Source organism: Protopterus annectens, chromosome 9.part0 (assembly GCF_019279795.1).
Source record: "Protopterus annectens isolate FY-2018-M chromosome 9.part0, PAN1.0, whole genome shotgun sequence".
NCBI lineage: Eukaryota > Metazoa > Chordata > Ceratodontiformes > Protopteridae > Protopterus > Protopterus annectens.
In genome coordinates this window covers 247,728,436-247,750,672 of record NC_056743.1, presented here as the reverse complement: position 1 = coordinate 247,750,672, position 22,237 = coordinate 247,728,436, and positions in this window count along the sequence as shown.

The following is a 22,237-nucleotide window of genomic DNA, read 5'->3' as shown; positions in this document are numbered from 1 at the left end:
TTTTAGTCAGTATTCACCGCTGCATTTACAGGCTTTCCACTCAGCATTTCACATCACTCATTGACCATTTTTAAAACACGTACAAACAAGCAGTAGTCACTTCTTTATTATCATTTTAGAGAGAAGTTATAGAACCACGGAATCAGAAGATTTGTTTCAAAGCTCTCCGTGCATACAGCAGATCTGGAACCAAGAATTTATACCCGCCATTATTCTAGAAATCACTGTCTAAATTTATCTTCCACTTCTGACCACACCACTCAAGGGTCATGTTAAAATCCACTCCAGTGAAGCAGTACAGTGCTGCCTATAAGATTGAGAATCACCACAGCCTTTCCATATAACACCTGGTTCATTACTAAGGGGAAGCTCAGACAACTGATAAAATGAGACAGCATCTGTCAACTAGAAGTAAAATTGTAATTTAACAGTATAATACTTTCATTTTTGAAAAAAAATGAACATTATAATATTTAGAATGTTGTGTCTTATTTATTCTTGGATTTGGATTTAATAGAGTAGGAACATTGAAGACACTTTGTCTTTTTATTTTTACATAGGGTTGCTTGAGTCTGTCTGTGGCCTAGTGCACCAAGGTCAGAACCATGATCACTGCATTATTGTTGCCTCTTGTGCATTGGATTATTTTTGGCAGTGTTTATGTTCTTGTTCATCTCTTTTGTACTGTTGAATTTGTTTTATGCATATTATATTTGGTGAATTTGTTTTTGATAATACTATTTTTTTCTGAAAGCATTTATTGTACTTTATCTTTATGTGTCACTTTAATTTATGCATTGTGCTTAGTAAATAAGCAGCTAATAAAACTGAAGTTCAGATGAGAATGCCTTAAAATTAGTGACTGTAAGTTGCTTCACAGATGGCTGACTTTTTGGTTCTTGGTCCAGCAATCTAGCCACACCAACATTCTGTTCAACTCATTCCCCTGTCCTGCCTTGCAGAAGAGGTGAGCCACAGGTGCTGGATGGATGTCATCTCTGACTGGGAAATGGTGTTTCCTTTTGCACTTATCACCCTCTCTGCAGTCAGGAGACTAGGATGCAGTGATTGCTGGTTGTGGTTACTTAATAATGTCTTTATGTATACTGCATTTATGCATCCACATGTACTTGTTTGCCTCATGCAGTTGTGTGTGTGTGTGTGTGTGTGTGTGTGTGTGTGTGTGTGTGTGTGTGTGTGTGTGTGTGTGTGTGTGTGTGTGTGTGTGTGTGTGTCCATCCTCCTTAAGGCTTTCTTGATTTTCTGGCTACCACCAGGATGTGCAATTACAGCACTGTCTCCTTGCACTTCCCCCTTGAAGTGAGCAAGCCAGAATCATCCTCTCACTCACACCTTCCTTGGACACGTCCTGTTAGTGTTGGGCATACTGCTTGAACCCAGATCACTGATGTTTTAGTCAGGGTTATTCCCATCAAGTTATGGAGGTGATTTGATAGTTCATTAAATATTCAACTACCTAAGACAGGAGGGAGCTGCCTCTGTATCTTTAACCTCTAGCCGTGGTAGTGCAGTTTCACCTGTGGAGAGTGTTATACTCAACCCTCTACCCTCACTGCCATCATCCAAAGATGGTATGCTTTCCTAACAACAGAATCAGTTTATTCTTTTTAAAAGTGTTGCGCTCGGTGTGTTGCCATATGGTAAAATCCAATAGACAGCTATAGAGGAATTATCCTGAATCCATATTTGGTTCAGTTCAGATTTCATCATTATAGTACCTTCATTTTGCATATTGGTTTCTGTTTCTGTGTTGTGTTACTGGAATTATGAACAGATGTTGATATGTTGTTGCCTGCTGGATGTGATGAATGGTAGAAAAAGTTACAGTATCCCATACTTCACCTGTGATGAGGAACTGCTTCTTAAACGGCTTTTGTTTTTAACAAAGTTTCACCACCATATTCATTGTTGTGTTTGTTGTGTGATGCAGTGATGTCTCTTAAATGCATATACTGATTATTTTGGTTGAATTTGTCTGTTTACATTTTTTGGCAGGAAAAGAGCGCTTACCTTCCCATCCATAGATATGAGTTCAGGCTGAGTTCATCTGACTTCAGTCTTAGGAGAGAGGACTGGTGCAAGACATTGATTCGTTATAGTCATTTTGCTGTGTTTTCTCACCACAAATGCTACTTCACTTGCTTCATAAAGGAAATAGTGTTTAGACTTTAGAGAAATGTGGAATGAAATGGTGCAGATCATGCAAGTATTATGACTTTTAGTACAGTTGGCAGCTTAAGTTCTGAAGGTCAGAAAACAGTTCCATTCTTCTGGGCACCCAGAGCTTGAGAATGTCCTTGAGACCTTGCTTAAGACTGTTCCGCAGAGGTCATGTTTTGAGTATCTGCATTCAGGAGGTATCATTCTTCCTGCTGTAGCATCAGAATTTGGGTACTGCTCCCCTCCACCAGAAACACTGTAGTAATCTTGTTAGTGCGGAAGTATCTCTTTATACAGTTCCAGCCACAAAGTCAGCACAAAGTTAAAACTGTAACCTTTTACAGGACAAGATCCATCTCTCTTCCCATGGCCTTTGACAGCATAATTTCCAACTTTTTCCATATCTACCACAGAAATATACAAGGGTATTTCCAATCCTACATTATAGTATTACTCTTGTTATATCCAGAGATGGGCTCTTTAAGGTGAGTAGTTTTATAAAGGAGTTCAGCAGCAGCCTGAGTAGTACCTTGATATCTTCCTCTGTACAGGTATTGTATAGTAATGTTTATCATTTGCCAGTACCTTCAGCAGTTTTGGCCAGAGAGAGCCATTTGGCTGTTAAAGCTTCAAAGAATTTGTAAATCTCAATAGAACATGCTCTGCTTTTGAGGAGAACTGAGCTCACCATGACATTTTGCAGGGAATAATCTCTTCGGTGTTCATTCTTTACAAATATAAATGGAGACCACAGCAGTGTTTCAGTTAGCTGTATAGTTTTCCTCTGTGTAGTCATTATTACTGCTGAGGACAGAAGGAGTAGTATGACATATGTTACTACCCAGCAAACTCTTTTCTGGGTAAATAACTTTTTTTCCACTTTCCAGCTTTTCCTTTTTCATATGCATCTTTGGGTCTATATTACGTTATCGAATCCCGGTAACATCGAACACCAAAAGACCGACATGTAAAGCGCGAACTACGGTAATGGTGAACATACAAAACCGCGAAATGCGATATGTGGAAGTATGATGGTTGGCCCATCTGCAGTATAGCTCCGTAAGGTAAGTGTGCGATAGTTACTGACCTTAGGGTTAAGATGCGGGTTAAGGTAAGTGCATAGATAATAATGTATGTAAGGTTTAGTGTAGGGTTAGAAGTAGGGTTTGGTTTGTGTATGTATGTGTTTTATTTATTATGTTTGGGTATGTAGTATGTATCGCGCTGTGGTGTTGGCCGACTATGACAGTTCGAGATTTGAAAATTCGCGGTTTAGGGTGTTTAATGTATTTGCGGTTTGGGCTATGTGTGTCGGTGTTATGGTGTTCGATGTTAGGGGTATTCAATAACATAATATAGACCCGCATCTTTTACTAAGTGTCTTTGCCTCACTGCAAACAAATGCAAAATACTTTAGAGTTTTCTGTCATTTCTGGCATGTACTGTTTGATTTGGACAGGTCAAGTTTTTTTCCCTTCACTCTACAGAATAATAGGGTTTCATCTTGTTTGTGAACTGTGAGGGACTGGTGTTTGGAAACATCTGCAAGTTGTCATTTAAGAAGGTGATTAACTAGAACACCATTCTTCAAATGATGAAGCCAGACTCTCTTTTAAGGCCTGAATCTGTTTCATGGGAGGCCAGTACAAATTCAAAAAAAAAATTTCAGTTTTGAAAAAAATGACTCTTCTATATTGTTTTTGTAAGGGAGATCAGGCTAAATACAGAAATGAGTACTAGGAAAGAATAATGTAACAAGCCAGGTCTTAGTTTTAAATATGTCTGTGTGTGCATTGGGCTTGGGTGGGACTTGGAGTATCTCATCGCTTTGATTTACAGTCCAAAAGTACTTATTGGTCTGTAAAGGTAGCTCAGAAACTTTTTTGTGCTATGATGGATGTTCATTGTGGCAAAGTTCAAATTAGATTAGAAGTGGAGTGGCTAATTGACAGAATCAGTAATGCTGCTAATGTAACCTTGTTGTCTCCATTTATATATGGTTTTATTAAATTAATTTATTGATGTGTTGTAGGATCCTTTTTCCTTTGCCTCTGCAAGCTGTCCATTTATGTCAAACCTCCATTTTCAGTAATGCTTGCTACAACTTTGTCTTTTCTTTTCTATGCTTCCTTACTTCATTCTTTTTTAACATCCATGAACAATCCCAGTCAGCTTTTGGGTAGAGAACTTGAACCACAAGTAGAACAGTGGATGAAATTGAAATGCATTTTGATACCAACAAAAACAAAACTGACATGCTGGCACTTTAACATACTTCACTGTTCAAAAAAACTGCAGGAAATTATTTTTAATCATTTAATACACGGGAATGTTTCTGACTTTGTAATATCATAAGTAACCATGGTCTAAAGTTTATTTCAGCCTCCACTATGGACATATATGAAGTACACTGAGATATATTGAATTTAGTTAGTAAATAATTTAAAATGTAGATAGATTTTTTTCAGTTTAAATGACGTGATGTTCTTTTCAACCAATGTCAGTACACATAGATGTTCTTCATATTCATCACTGCTGCAGTAGTCTAAGCTATATGGGTTAATTCCTGCGAGCATATAACAGATGGCCAGCTTCCAAAGTTTCAGGGCACCTTTCACACACCCAAACTGTCAGTCAGCTCGGGCTGAGATGATTGAAAAAAGAGGTTTAGGTACCAAACCCCTCAGAGCTTTCCTGGCACTGAAGAGTGCATTCCCCTGAGGCTTTTGAGGATCGACAGTTGGCTTGTGCTGCTCTTTTGCTGGGCTGAAAAGTTCACTTTGGGGCAAAAACTTCCTTTTCAAAAAAATGTTTGATAACATTTTCCTGTTCAGAAAAGTTATTTTAAAGCTAGGAGTTCGTGTTTTAGAGAATTGTCATAAGACTGTATTGTATTTCTATATGGGAGTGCTCTTTTTCCAGGCAGTTTAAACGTTGCTTAACATAATTAAAAGCCAATTTCTTTCTGTGGACAAATTGTGTTTATTTTACTTTCTGGGGTTGGCAAAGTGTTTTAACGTGCCTTTTACTATATTTTTCCATAAAAAAATGTGACTTTTAAAGACTTTAAATTTTACTGGCTCTTGCTGCTTGTTATTCCCAGTAAAAGGGCATCGTTTTTGGCTTGACCGTGGAACAAACGGTCTCCTCCATGATCGGTTCTTTTTCCAGCCACAAAAAAAAAAAAGTTAAGCAAACAGCTTTTGCCCCCACAGCAGGCTAGCAATTTGTCTCAGCAGCAGGTAAGTGACTGCTGTGACCATTAGTTGTACTTCATATCACTATGTCCTCTGTGGCTGTTGAGGTCCACTCATTGGGCAAGTGAGATGTCCACTCATTGGGCAAGGGAGAGCCACTGTTGTTAGTTCTGGGAGAGGGAACAGGGAAGGCTTTCCTGTTTTGGCCATTCCTGCTGCTGCCATTAATAACACTGTTGGACACATTTTACCTGTCAAAAGGAAACAAAACTAAACATGTATCGTCTTCTCCTCAAATTTCATTGGTCAGGAGTATTTTACTCAGTGTGGCTCAGGGTTTAATTCAGGCTATTGATCCTTCTTATAAAATAGTTTCTGGTGAAAGAAAGAGGCGTAACTTTTCCTGAAGAGATTCAAGATTCTGAATCTGGACGGGAAGACAAAGGGGCCGATACAGGGTTTTCTCCTAAGATTTCTGTCAACAAATGTTAAATAAAATAAAAATAAATAAATTTCTGATTCAGACTCAGAGAAAAGCTCAGTTTCTGATTCTCCCTGTAGGGGTTTATCTTTCCCTGAGACAATTGCTGGAATTTGTTAATGTTTTTAGTGGGAGAACACTGAAATTTTTCAGTCCCTAAGAAAATACTCAGAAAATACTATGAGCTGTTACAGAAGGAATTCTAGAACCTTAACCTGTTCCTCCAGTTCTGTCAACTTTGTGCAGTTTTCGTGATAGTCACCTAGTTCCCCCTAAAAAGGCAAATAGGATATATAAAGTTCCTCATTCATTTAAGTTTTTATACACTCATGCCAAACCTGACCCTCCTGCTGCTAATCATTTAGTTAATTCCAACCCTTCTCTTTCCGATAATGATGAGAAGATTAAAGTATGTGAAGAAGTGTATGCTTCTGTAAATTTGATTTTCAGAATTTTGAATAGTCATGCTCATTTGTTAAGGTTTGCTGTTACTAATTGTGAAATTATAAGAAATGATTTGTATGCGGTTTCTTCTTGTGAGAAAAAAATCTGCTTTAATTAATTTAGTTGCTTCAGTTGCACAGGTCACTACTCATTGTTTAGAGCATGAGTGTGAATCAGTTGAATCTTCTTCAAGAGCTTTGGCCACTGGTACTGTGTTGAGGAGGTTTTCTGGTTGCATTCTCACAACTTCCCAGATTATGTTAAAAATGAGATTTTAAATTCTCCTTTGAATAGCAATTTCGTTTTTGGCCCCCTCTGCTACAGAGGTGATCAGAAAGTGTGATGAGAGGGGTAAGCTGATACAGGGAATCACTAAGATTTTTCAGCCGTCCTTTTCAGTTTTTGTAAGGGATTCTGTCAGTCTTCATTCAGTGTTGTCAAAAAAACAAAATAAGCAATCTTAAGAAAATGCAGGCAAACAGATGTTTAAGGACAGATGACTAGTAGGTGCCAAAAAGGATTCAGGAAACCCCCAAACAAAGAACAGTCCAGCAAGCCAAAATGACTGCTTAAGGGACCTTGCTCCCACCCCCCCCCAGTACACACACACACACACACACACACACACACACACACACACACACACACACACAAATATTCTGTCAGTCCCTTTTCCCTTCTAGAAAGTCTGAATCTCTACTTTTCTCCATGGCAATAGATAGCTTCTGACAAATGTGTTCTGAAGATCATTCATCATAGTTACAGCTGGCAATGGGAGGAAATTCCTCCTTTCCAGGGGTAATTCCTCATCCGCGACTCCAGACTCTCTTATTTCCACCTGTTCTTCATGAGGTAAACAGACATTTAAGAAAAAATGGGTAGGGGGTTCCAAAAATCAGTCTTGAACCACCCAAAACCAAGGACAGTACAACAAGTCTGCATGACTGTTCAAGAAACCTTTTGATCCCTCCCACACTGTCCCCTTTTTTCTTTCAGAAAGTCTGAATCTCCATTTTTCTTTTTGGCAAAATAGTTTCAGACAGATGGGTTCTGAAAATCATTAATCTAGATTACAGATCTCAGTGGGAGAAAATTCTTCCAGGGGGCCATTCCTTGTCCTCAGGATTAGACTCTTTTGTTTCCACCAGTTCGTCATCACATGTTGTCCCATGGTGTGATAGAACCATTCTTCCTTCCTAGGTGGCAAAATGTTTTTATTCAAGGATGTTTTTAGTCCAGACAAAAGTAAATGCTTGGAGAGAGTTCTGGATCTTTCTTTCCTAAACCTGTTTGTACTCAAGTTCAAAATCCTGGGACTTCACAACCTGCTACCTCTTCTTCCTCATTCAAGTTTCCTAGTGACTCTAGATTTAAAGGTGCTTATCATCACATCCCTATTCATCCAGACTTCAGGCATTTCTTAAGGTTCTGTGTCTGGATAACATTATCAGTTCTGTGCCTTACTCTTTCTACTATCCACTTCACCACAGGTGTTCACAAAGTGTCTAGCTCCAGTTATAGCTCATTGCAGACTACAGGATATCCACATTTTTCCATCTTTACATGACTTGCTTATCTTTGGTGAGTCTTTTTGAAAGTGTCAGGAATCTCTGTCTTGGTTGAGAGATCTCTTACATAAGCTGGGATTTCAAGAGAACATTCAAAGTAATTTTTGATTCCTTCACACTGGACTGTGTTCCTGGGATTTCATCTAGACACCTCAGTTCAGAGCTTTTCTTCCCCAGGAAAAATAGATTTATATCTAAATCTATTTCTAATGTTTTCCTTTCAAGCTTTGGTCGCAGTAAGGGAATACCTCAAGATTTTGTATCTCATGGCTTCTTTAATTCTTAGGATACCCTTGGCAAGACTCTATATGAGAAAGATACAGTGGTATCTGAAGTCTCTTTAATCCCAGGACCAGCAGATATCATTAAATCCAGGTCTCCCCCTTCTCCTTTCCTGTTCCAAAGCAGCCAGCCACCACAGACAACTTGGACTTTGCTTGGGGAGCAGTTTCAGGAGGGAAAAAGTGCAGGGTGTGTGGGACATCAAGGACAGAGGTAAGCACATAAATAGCAAAGAGATGCTTGCCCTGATCAACACACTAAACTCTCTGAATCATCTTTGGTCCCTGGGACCTCTTCAAGTAGTTACATAGAGTACCAAAGTCATGTGATACATCAACGGGGTGGACCAAGTTGTACCCCCTTTCAGACTAGCCATGTTTGCTGGAGGTATAGCTTCACAGTACAGTCTCACTCTACAGGTATCCTGCATTCTCTCAGAGAAAAATTTTGTGACAGACAAGCTAAGCCAGACCAGGGAAGATCTGTGGGGAGTTCCTCAAGTAGTCTTCATTGCCTCCTCTCCGAACAATCAGTGATCAAGATTCTTTTCCATTACTTCATGCAAGAAGACCTAGAAGACAAATAACTTTTTGTTTTACTTGGACAGAAATGTTTCATGTATGCTTTTCCACCATTTTCATTAATGTACAGGGTATTTCTGAAGATTCAGAAGGCATAATCCAAGGTCATTGGGGTGACTCCCTTCTGGCCCAGGCAGCTGTGGCTCTCCCTTCTTTTGGAAATGGCTAGGGGCAATTACCACAAGTTTCCTCACAGACTGCTTCTACTCAGACAGTATCAGGGATGTTTGATACACCCCAAATTCAATCAACTTCAACTGACTGTCTGAATGATAGGATCTTAATTCCTTTTAGGAAACTGTTTACTGGGGATGTGCAGCAGGTACTAATGGATGCAAATAACACTGCTACTAGAAAATCATACATTAGTAAATGGAAAAGGTTTTCTAGTTGGTGCCAACAACATAACCAGCACTTATTCAGGGCTAGTTGTTTTCTGGTTTTACAATATTTGTGCACATTACTATCCTGTGGCCTTTCTTATTGCCCTGTCAGGATTCATTTATTGGCCATTTCATCATGCATGCCCATGGATCCTCCTCTTTCAAAGCAATTTAATGGCAGAATGTCTTTGAAAGGGGTTTTGCAGAAGAGGCCTCCAAGTAAATAGGTGGCCTCTCTTTGGTATCTTAATTTTGTGTCAGAGAAGCTAACACTTGCTCCATTTGAACCAGCTAACCTGGCTGACTTGAGGTTCCGAACACAGAAAACAGTTTAACTGCTTGATCTGACCTCTGCAAGAGTAGTTTCTGAGTTGTAAGTTCTTAGGGTGACTCCATCCTATCTCATTTTCCATGGAGCCACAGTTTCTTTGAGAACTAATTCTATTTTTTTTTTTGCCTAAACTTGTATCCAAGTTTCTACCTTTTACTATGGTAGAAAACTGGCTATCCAAACGTCGCCTACTACTAAATCCCAAAAAAAACAAAATGCTCTTATTTCCACCAACCCAAAGGTCCATACCCTTCTCCTTTACCATTCAAGCTAATGATGGGACAGTCATCTCCCCTGACCCCAATACCAAATTGCTAGGTGTCACTATCGATAATTACTTAAAATTTGACCTCCATGTAAACCAGACAATCAAAGCCATTAACAAAAAACTAGGTTCACTCTACAGAGTAAAAACCTTCCTCACCCCCATAGCTAAAATAGCCATTGCACGCTTGCACCTACTATCCACCCTCCTATATGCTTCCCCACTTCTAGAAAATATAAGTAAATCTGAACTTAACAAACTTACAGCCTGCTATAATCACATCGCTAGGTTTGCTACGGGCTCTCCTTTCAGAACCCACCACTGCATTAACCTCAAACTACTTGGATGGTTGGAATTTCCCAATCTTGTCAAGTATAACCTGCTAATATTGGCTAATAAAATCCTAAAGAACCCAAATAACACTCCAGCCCTTAGTCACCACATCTTCCCCCATAATAATTCAAGACTGCTCCGCTCATCCAATAAGTTACAAATCCAAACAACTAAAATTAACAACGCGGCTGGCATGGCCCTATTTGCAAATTCTGTAAATAGAACCTGGAACAAACTTCCAGATGCCATTACCAAGCTCTCCTCCCCAGACCAATTCAAAGCCTCTGTCAAACAACACCTGGAACAAAAATGGATATGCCACTGTGACAAACCTGACTAGCTTTAAATAATGCATGTAATTTTACCTATCTAATTTGTGTTTTCCTTTTTGTAATCTAATACCACCCTCAAAACTGAAAATTTGTAACACTGATTGTTCAGAATGTACTTCTAACTGTCTTTCCTTTTCTTAACTACAATATTACCTAATAATTTTATGTATAATCAATGTTCTTTTACTTGACCGCTATTATTCTTGTATTCTGTTGGAGCTTATCTCCCCAGGCCTCCGCTGAAAATGGACATGATTCCAGTCGGACTTTCCCGGTCAACAAATGTAAAATAAAAATAAATAAATAAAAGTTTACTTTAAGCCAAACTATCCATCTTTGCATTTTCTGTCCTGAACCGTAAAAATGAAGGAGAGGAGAATACTCCATATCTTGGATCTCCACAGACAACTCAGGTACTGGTACTATCTTGACAGAAATAAATCTTTCAGATCTTCAAATGAATTGTTCATTTTTTGTAAAGGTAATAAGAAGGGATAATCTGTGTCAGAACAGACCATTTCCAAAGGATAGTGTAAAGCTATTACCTTATATAATATATAAAATTATATATATATATATATATATATATATATATATATATAGATAGATATACATATATATATATTTATGTGCATGTGTGTGTGTGTGTGTGTGTATATATATATATATATATATATATATACAGACACACACACACACACACACACACACACACACACACACACACACACACACCTTTGTTAAACGCACCATAACAAAATTATTCCAGGCAAGGTCAAGTCCCACTCTACCAGGACCTTGGCTTCATTTACAGCTTTTTGGAAAGGGTTAGATTCCAGAAGTATTCAAGAACCTGCTATTTGGTCCTCTCTACATACTTTTACAAATAACTATAAGCTTGATTCCTTCTCTAGATCCAGGTCATGCTTTGTTAGGACCATTCTCCAGGGGCTCCTGGACTCTTCTACTTCCACCTCCCAGTTGTAGTAAGGTATGGTAATCTACTCGTATAGCTAAGGCTACTGCAACACAGATCAATATGATGAAAATAGTACAGTTGTGTAAGTAAACTTACCGTAACAGTAGATGTTAAAATGATCACTGCTGCAGTAGCCACTCCCTTCACCCCTTTTGTTTTCTGGAGTGTTTTTTTTTTTTTTATGCCAGGGTGTGGACACTTATTTTTTGTTGTTCCTAACATTGTTTTTTCAGGGCTCAGTCTTCCTGTATCTATTGGCAGGAAAGATAAGAAGGGCTTGGCACCCAAGCTTGTCTTTTAGTCACCTCAGCTTGAGCTGCTTGACAGTTTGCGCAAGCAGAATGTGCCCTAAAGCTTTGTAAACTAGCAGGCTGTTATATCCTTAGCAGGATATAACTCCCATATAGCCATGGTCCTTTCTAAGGCCTGGTTCTTGGTTATTTTCATGAGTTGGTGTCCTCTGTCTTTCTTACTCTTCCATTAAGATTCATCTGTCTGCCTGCCATTTCTGCTCGTCTGCCCTTGAATCCCTTCCTTTCCTCCTATTCCCAAGTCAAGCAGTTTTTGAAAGGGGTTTTACATATCTCTTCATCTAGAAAACAGGCGACTCTTCCTTGAGATCTGAATTTTGTGCTTAAGAAATATAGTCTTTTTTTCCATTTGATCTTGCTCATTGGGCTAATTTGAGGATTTTTAACATGGAAGACTGTTTTACTCATTGTTCTTACTTCTGTTAGAGAAGTATTTGAGTTAGAAAGTCTTATGGTGAGTCAGCCCTACCTCATTTTCCACAAAGACTGGATTTCTTTGACAGCTCATCCTTCTTTTATGCCTGAAGTGGTCACAGAGGTTACCTTAAGCCAGTCTATTAATCTCCCAATCTTTTTTCCAGAACCCCAAAACACTGGAGAAATAATTCTTCTCACTCTGGATGGCCACAGACAGCTCAGATACAACTTAGACAAAACTCATTCATTCAAGAAAGCTGATCAGCTGTTTGACTCCTAAGTGGAAAGAGAAAAGAAAAATTAGTAGAAGTGTAGACAATTTCAAGATGGTTGGCTCATGCTGTTTCTTTTGATTATTCTCACCATAATAATCCACTTCCAGACTGGGTTAGAGCCCATTCCACCAGGGCTTTGGCTTCTTCTGTGGCTTTCTGGAAGGAGGTAGGCTCTAGAAGTATTTCCAAGTAAGTAACTTGGCCCTCTGCACATAGTTTTCAAAGCACTGTAAATTGGATTTTTTTACGGGTAAAAAACAATCTTTGCTAGGACTATGTTTCTCCCAAGGCTCTTGGATTCTTAATTTCCTCCTCCTCCCTATTTTTTGTGTCTGAACTATTGTAATCTCTCCAAGTAACTCTGGCTACTTGTATCAGTGATCTAATGTTGGACATAGTACAGTTGTGTCAGTAAACTTACCATTTTAAATCCAAGAAAGCTCAAACTGGCACCCAAAAAATAAACTTTAAACCAAAACAAAAATAGGTACCACGGAAAAGCTTATATTTACATATATGAAATATTTACTTCTATTAAAATTCATTAGTTAATAAACTGAATTTTAAAACATTAAAATGTATTTACCCCCTCTAGTGGTTCATTTGGAAAATAAATGAGTGAAATAATATGTTACTTTTTTCATACTGTCACCTTTATGCTTTCACAATATGTGTATTTGTTATGTATTTTTAAAGGACCACTACAGGCAAACAATGAAAAAAAACATATATTTTGTATCTTGCCATGATTTACTGCACTTCCTAAAGCTGCCTGCAGCAAAATAAGTGCTCATTCCTAATTTTATTTTTTTTTTTACTCTTATCTGCCCTCATGGGGGCAGACATTGTGATTCCTTTGGAAAGCTAAATCTGTCTCAATGCACAGACTGTAAGAACAAATAGCCCTACCATTTGTTGTCAGACTAGACTTCCATTCACTTAGAATGGACCACCTGAAAAAAATGCCAAGTTTGAGAGTCTGCAGCTCATGTGTCATTGACTGGTATGTGCTGAGTTTTACAAATGTTGTTCCTATTGATGTACTACACATTCTCTGAAAGAAACTTGCAAAAGTGTCAACAAATTACTGAGATAAAAAAGACTTTTCACAAGGAGCAGTTTTGCAAGTTTCAATTCCTGGCCAAGTTACTCCTCCCATCTACCCTCCTTCAATGGGCTACAGTCTCACATTTCCAGCTTGGGTAGATTCAACTATTTTGTCAGCTTTGCATGACAATAGACATAAAAAAAAATCACAGCCTGGTGTGCCACTAAAACTGTTCCCTTATATGTCTCTTCACTTCTGACTAGCATTTCCCCAAGAATTAAAAAAAGCACACACATCAGTCCAGAGTTTGGGCCAATCTATCCATTTCTTATTGTGCACAGTAAAACATTCAGTTTATAATGCATTCTGGCTGCTGACATGGTTATCTTTACATAGTTATCTTATAGCACAACCTGAACTTATGGTATTCAATGCCAAACTTTACAACAGTTCTCAGTTTCTTAACAATGACCTCCCAAGCCTCTGATGTGACCCAGTACTTTGTCAGTATACTGTAAATACATAGATTAATACAAATGTTTGTGCCCATATGACACATACAATAATACACACATACCATCATTAAAACAAGATAAATTCAATATAAATCATATCAATATAGTTATGATTTCTAGTTTATGACCCTGTTTGTCTACGGAAACTTCTTTTTGAATTTATGTTCAAGCAGTTGTATATTTGTTGTATATTATCTTGTTTAATTGTTTTTCAATATTCTAACCACTGTGTATGCTGCATCAGTTGTAAAACACTGACCATCTAAAAAAAACTCCAGCTTTACTCCATAGCATATCGCCTGCTATGAGGTGATTTCTGCCTAACATATAAAGCTATGTCAAACCCAGAATTGTTGGACATGCTACACCTAAAGAAATCCCAATCCCTCTGAGCTACACGCTCTAGGGACCTAAACCTTGTCACCACAATAAACAGGACATGCTGGAGAGATAGATTCCTGCCCCAGAGACTTTCCATACTCTGGAACAAGCTACCCATCTGTGTCAAGCAAAGTTCCTCATTAGCACTTTTCAAGAAAAATCTTTGAGTGGATGGGAGATAGGAAAATATACCCTGGGAATCACTTCTGTGGCTCTGCTCGACAGTGGCACAGGAAAATAACTTTCTTGGGTGGCATAAGCCAGGGAAATTTGTTGGCTAGGCTTACTTAGGCCCTTAGGCCGATAGCCTAGTACGTACCTATGAACCTATTATTAGACTAAATACAATATTATGTAGCACTGAAATGTGCTGACATAAGGGTGACAGTTCATTATTTACCAATAAAGCAAATGCCAGAGTGGAAAAGTTCAAATAGTGGATAAAGAGGAGGAGGGGAAGAGAAGAAAGAGTGAGAAAACGTATTTGTTAGAAGTAATAATTAGGGTAGATATGGGAGGCAGGAGAAAAAAATGAGTAAAAGCAACATTACAAGTAAGAGAAACGAAACCAAGGAAAAGAAGAAATGACATGGACAAGATTTACTGTGTGTGTGTGTGTGTGTGTGTGTGTGTGTGTGTGTGTGTGTGTGTGTGTGTGTGGTGTAAAAGAACTATAAAGCAAATCTGCACTGATACCTGCTTGCTGCCCTGCTGAGGGGGACACCTGTGCAAGTGCAGTGGACTGGCTCCAGTAGGAAGGGATGGCAGCATAACTCTCAACATTATAGAACAAGAAATCTGGACAAGGCCATAAATAATAGGGGACAAAGGCCCAAAAATGGGACAATTTATAAATATTGCACTTACAAACATAGAAAGTTGATAAACAGGTTTTGCATTAGAGTGAATTTTCTTAAGGATGTGAAGTCTGAAAATCAAATGCCTGTCAAATTTCTGACTTCTGTGTTCAATGATTTGCCAGTGATTTAACAGAAAACTGCAATTTTATGAAAAACAGACAAAAAAATCTGGACTTTCTGCAAATATCTGTACTGTTGAGAGATATGGATGGGAGTCTTGAACCAACACCTATCAATCATTTTCATTTGTTTGCCAAAGCCATTACAGCAGTGTTTTGCAGAGAGGTGGGAAAAGCCTTAAATTTGACTGGTATGTTGTGTGGGTGTGGATAGCTTTGTTTGTGGAAGGTGGAGGTGTGCCTTTGTAAGTGTGGTGCGAATGTTATGGATTATGAAATGAAGAGATTAAGAGTAAAATTGTGCTCAGTGAAGTCCCTAGCAATTTCATTACTGTTTGATTCAGACATATACATTCCCCTGTGTTTGTCAGTACTATGTTTGAGTGCATTGTTTTGGAGTGTAGTTTCACTGCTACAACTGCTGCTACTCTTTCAATACAAGTATCTGCTTTGGAAGTTTTCTCCAGGAGTCTCGTGCTGAGAGGATGAGAGACATGCTACATGTATACAACTAAGACAAACTAGATAAAGCAATAGTAAGAAAAAGTACTAGGTCACATCAGAGGCTTGGGAGGTCATTGTTAAGGAACTGTTGTAAAATTTATCATTAAATACCATAAGTCCAGGTTATACTATAAGAGAATAACTATGTAAAGATAACCATGTCAGCAGCCAAAATGCATTATAAGTTGAATATTTTACTGTGCACATTTTAAATGGATAGACTGGCCTAAACTCTGGACTGATGCGTTTTTTTTTTTGTTTTTTTTTTTATTCCTGGGAAATGCTACTCAGAAGTGAAGAGGCATAGAGACATACAAAGGAACAGATTTAGTGGCACACCAGGCTGTGATTTTTTTTTTTTTTTGTCTATTGTCATGCAAAGCTGACTAAATAGTTGAATCTAATAAAGCTAGAAATGTGAGACTGTAGCCCACTGAAGGAGGGGAGCTGGGAGGAGTAACCTGGCCAGGAACTGAAACTTGGAAAACTGCTCCTTGTGAAAAGTCTTTTTTATCTCAGTAATTTGTTGGCACTTTTGCAAGTTTCTTTCAGAGAATGTGTAGTACATCAGTAGGAACAACATTTGTAAAACTCCGCGCATACCAGTCAGTGACACATGAGCTGCAGACTCTCACACTTGGCAGTTTTTTCAGGTGTTCCATTCTAAGTGAATGGAAGTCTAGTCTGACAACAAATGGTAGGGCTATTTGTTCTCAGTTTGTGCATTATGGGAGAGATTTAGCTTTCCAAAGGAATCACGATGTCTGCCCCCATGGGGGCAGACAAGAGTAAAAACAAAATAAAATTAGGAATGAGTACTTATTTTGCTGCAGGCAGCTTTGGGAGGTGTAGTAAACCATGGCAAGATAAAAAAATATATGTTTTCTTCATCATTTGCCCATAGTGGTCCTTTAATGTTTTAATGCACAAGGCACTTTCCAACTACACTTTAGTTACAATCAATTAGGGTAGATTGAGAATTTTTATTGGTGGTGATTTTAATTGGTGGAATGTCTTGAGATATACATATCAGTTGTTTTTAGCTGAAGTTTTATGTATCTGATGAAGTCTGACTGAATAAGATGAAAAAGCTATGATTTTAATTGCTTTTATGCTTTTCTACAACTATTATTAAACCAGCCTGTTTTTGAACTACAAGACTGTACTGAGTTCCTTTTCCATGGACCTATTTTTGTTTTGGTTTAAACTTACCATTTTCTAATAGAGCACTGTTGCAGGAGCTGTCCACTCCCTCCCTCCAGCCCCCTTTCTGTACCTATTGTTTTGTATTTCCAGGATGGGGTTTTATGATATTTTGCCACTGCATTAGCCAACTGAATCAGAGAAGGCAGATAATTGTAATTTAGAAAGTCTGTATTCTTTACTTATGGAACAGCAAGGTAGGTTAAGCTGTAGAAATAACAAAATATGCAAATGAAGGTCAATATTAAATTATTAAAGTGCACACAGTGCTCCTATAGAGTAACATCAAACTCGGAGTTTACAAGAATTTCAGCAACTACCAGCTCTTATATAACCATACTGGATGACAATTAACTGCAAAGAATTCAGCCTGAATGCATTGGTTTACAAAACCTCAAGGAGGACACCCATGTTTACAAAGAAATTGTTTCCTTAACTAACTTTCCACAACCTTTATTCTCTGTATGCCATTTGACCTTAGGTTTCTTCCATTATAGTAATTCTTCTTAAAGTAAAGTGGGGACATGGAGCATGTAATGTTGTTGTTGAACATTATGGTTATACATTCTTTATGGAACATGATGCCTGACTCAGCGTAACAGCCTATTATAATAATTATATAATATAATAATGTTATATATTATTATCAATAACAGCCTCATTGTTCTTTCAGATTTCTGAAGACATTCTTCTTCGCTTTGCACTGATAACATCAACGTACTCGGGATGAAAGAGCACTGCAGAGAACATGTCCACTCTGTCTGTGACTAATTTTGCCAGTGTTGGCCATGGTAAGAATTTCTGGTATATGCAGAGCTGTCCGCTTAACATTTTTCTGTGTAGGTGGCTTTCAGAACAAAACTGTCTGCATTATTTACCCCCCATAAACTGCAGGTTATTAGGGAAATTACCAGAATGGGTGTTTCAGCTAGGATGGATGACTTAGAATAGAAATAAAAAAAATTATTTATTTTGGTTAAGCAGATTGTTGTATAGTGCAGCTTCCAAAAGAAATGCATGCAAAATGCTTTTGGTTTGTCAGAGCCTTTTATGCAGAGCAATGTTTTCATTATGCAAAAAAAAAAAACAATGAAAGGACTGTGAAGGGGGGAGGGTAGAAGAGTAAAAAGATCCTATATTCACTTTCAGAAAGTAGCACCAGAAAATGCACTTAAATTATTATGTCTTTTTGAACCCTTTTCCTGCCTTTTGCTACTCCTCTGACCTGACTACTTACAAGACATAATCACTTAACTTCTAGTTTAGTATCATAGGTTTCTGTAGCTTCCTACTTTATAAATCCCATTTCTGTTCTAGCAGACCGTTGCCTGTTTTTTTCATCCTTTGGTGAAATATTACTTTCCTGAGTCATTCATAACTATCCCAAGCTTCAAAGCAGTTTTTTATGTTATTTTATACATCTTCCTTTGAGCAGTTTGCCTCCTCTTTGCCTAATGATATTATTCATATTCTGCAAAAGGACCTACTAGAAGGTTTGGTAACTTACATATTGTCATTTTCTGTGGGTCTGTCTATGCCTTGCAGAAACCTAGGTATTTTTTTTTTCATCCAACTAATCTGCCATTCAGTAGTTTTGGTCCTAGAAAACTCTTAATAAGCATCATTGGAGACAAACTACAGGGAAAGTATGCTACTTTGCAAATGATAACAGAGATCTGCAACAGGATTGATAGAAATAAGTTAGGAACAAGATGAGAATGGATTCTTTACAAAGAAAATTGGTGAGGCCTCATCCTCAGTACTCTGTACAGTTCAAGAGATTCCACCTTTGCGAACATGTTGATGGAGTGGAAAATAATGGATGGTCTGCAAGAAAATACTCTGGAAAACTGAAAGGGGGGCAGAGGCTGCCAATAACTTGCCTGGAATGGATGGGCTACAGTGAGGCAACCTCTGAACAATAGCTAGGTTCAGATCCTGGAACTGACCCCCCCCCCCCCCAGTTAAGACTTAAAGAGCAAAAAATAAATAAATAAAGTATTCACAAATTCTGGAAGTTGATGACCAAAAAAAAAAAAGCTCTTTTTCCTGAAACTGTGACAAGCTACTTGGTACTAATGTAAGATGCTACAGTTAAATCACCACACATCAAGTGCTTCAGCCATGATCACAAATGCAATATTAATATTCATTTATGAGCCAGCACTGTACTCCACCACCCTTGACACCTGCCGATCATAATCCCTGATAATTTGTGCCCATGGTAGCTGGCCGTTTGCCCCACATTAGTTCAGAACTGGACCATAGTCCAATATGCTTTGCATTATTAAATATTTAATGATGGTTACAAAGTCTGAAACTCGAGCATTACCGTTATCCTTTACTAACTACACTCCAGAACATTTTGGTCAGCCTGTCAGTTGGAGTAGAAGATTAAGGCTGTGAGGTGTATTTCTGTGGTACAGAGTTTGATGCCCTTATTTGCCTAATCTGTGACTACTCTAAGCAGGTAACTTAGTCGAATACTGCTGCTGGGATTTTTCTATGGCACTAACGCTTTGAGGATGGAGTATTTATTGAATAATTGAAAGTCTTTTGTTTTTGACTTTTTTCTAGATCAATCAGGATACGCACACACATACAAACGCGTGTACACACACACACACACACACACACACACACACACACACTTTCGTCCATCTCAGGCAACTCATAAAAACATCCTCGCTTCCTGTCAATAATGGAAGAAATCTAATCTTGCATCACATCAGCTCAAAATATCTCCTGAAACAGTTGCTTTGCAAATCCAGGCATTACTACTTTTCTCTGTTTTGGAACAGTTATGTACAACTACAACAGCTACTTTCCCGCCTGCTCTGTAAGAGGACCAGACTGTGCTTCTTGATTTGAGTTTCAGGAAATCTTTTTCATTGGCTCAGATTTTGACCCAAATGAAGGAGACTGGAGGACATTGCTGGCTCACATTTTGAGCCAACGAAAGAGAGATTGGAGGCACGCTGATAATTAGTTTTCTGCTAGAATGGTTTAGTCTTCTTTCAGTGTGTTTTTGTTTTTAATGTTTTATGTTATATGCCATCATGTGCTTTTTTGTTCTGCCAAGATCTCCTTTTGCCGGATCTAATCTTATATACGTAGTTACAGTTTTATATATATAAATAGTTTTTATACCTCATTGCATTTATTCACCAACATACCTCTCAACTGTCCAGATTTTTACAGATTGTCCAGATTTTTGGCTAATATTTTTGGTCTGTTCCTTATAAATTGTGTGCTTTTCTGGCAAATCACTGGAATGATCTGAGAATTGAAGTCACTAAATAATGGCAGCGTTGGAAAGTAAAATAAAAATGCTGGTTACTGCCACAGCACGCTTGCTTATAAAGAAGATAAATAAATGGATAAATAACTCAAGCAGGCGTTGACCGAGTGAGAGATAACATTCAATGTGTAAAAAGTCCAAGCAATCCAGTCTTCTGGAACAGATAAATCAGTTTATTACACAGATAAACCACGATAAGCGCTTTCACTAACTAGTAGCTTCTTCAGATCACAAACAGGAAGCACAAAAACCATGTGCTTTAAATATCTGCATGTTAATTAATCAACCAACTTTTAAAGCAGAAGCGCCATAAAACAGAGCAAACAAAACAAGAATAAAAACTAGATATATAAACGTAATGTCATCTCAAGATGCAACATAAAATAAACAATGATATATGCATCTTCTTTTAAAAATTTTTAAAAGGCTTCATTCCATAAAAAACAAAAGAAATTAGAACAAATATAAAGACATACTATGAGCGGCATACTGTCAGGTACAAAAGTATATACAGCTTAATATATAACTGCATGTAATGGTCATATTGAATAAAATCTTAATATATACAGTTAATAATACGAAGCAGCTTAAAAACTATACAAAGTAGGTGCCATCAAGAACATAAAGATTAACAATAGAAGCCATATACAAATCGAAAGAACTATCATCAGCCAAAGTGATGCTTGATATGATAAAGTCAATGCGTAAACAGAAATGTATATTTGAATGTTTATAAAAATGTATATCTAAATATAAATATTTATAAAAGTGTATATAAATGTAGTGTCTTAATAAATATATATCTAAATGTAAAAGAATTGATGTATGAATAAATGTGTGCAGTAATAAATAAATAAATAAGTTATTGTCTAAAAGTATGAAGCTAAAACCATTAACATTAACAATGCTACAATAAGGAATGAATAAATGTATGTATATATGTATGTATGGGAACGGATATCAAAATACATTAAAGTCTTGAAAAAGTCAGAACTTAGTATGCCTACGTTTCTTTAAATATGGTCTGATAGATGCCCTTTCATTTAAGCCATGTCCTTTATCAGCTCTCAGCAAAATAATCCACCTGCTTTCTCTGTCTTCGGTATGATTCATGATGTCACCTCCTCTTGCATTAACATTCATTTTCTCCAACACCCTAAACATGAATTTGTGTTCAGGACTTGTTTGTGTGACATGCTTGGCCAGTGCATTCTGCAGATTACCTTTCTTTATATTATAACAGTGTTCCCTTATTCTATCTCTTAATACCCTATTCGTTTTACCTACATAGAAACATGAACACAGTTCACATACAGCAAGGTATATGACATCAGGTGTCATACAGTTGGCATTGGCTCGGGTATATATTTCCCTCTGTGTATCTGGATGTATAAATACTATGCTAGAATCTATTGAGGAACAGAAATTGCATTGTCCACAAGGTGTGGTACCATAACTAAAAGTCGGGTGCATTCTCTTATTTGGTGGATAGCAAAGCAATCTTTTAAGATTCTTCTTATTCCTATAGGTAAAGGACGGAGAATCACCTACAATATTTGTCAGTATGACATCAGTTTGTAGTATATTCCAGTTTTTAGAGATGATGTCTCTAATTTGTTTATTGTCTGCTGTATATGAAGTCAGAAACCTAACTTTTGCATTTGTGACTTCTTTGACATCATTAATTGCTGTAGGCTTGGGCCCAAAATATGGGGTACCTAATGTCGAACGTAAGCTTAAAGCATTATCAAACTGTAAATCTACCTCCGTAGAATTATAGCCTCTCTCAGCAAACTTCTCTCCCAAGTCATATAAGTCTGCTATAAAGCCTTTGTCATTGGAATTCAACCTAGACATTCATAGGGTCTGTCCTTTCACTATGTTACTGAAAACATACTGAGGGTGCATACTAGTTCTGAATAGTAAAGTGTTCCTATAACAAGGTT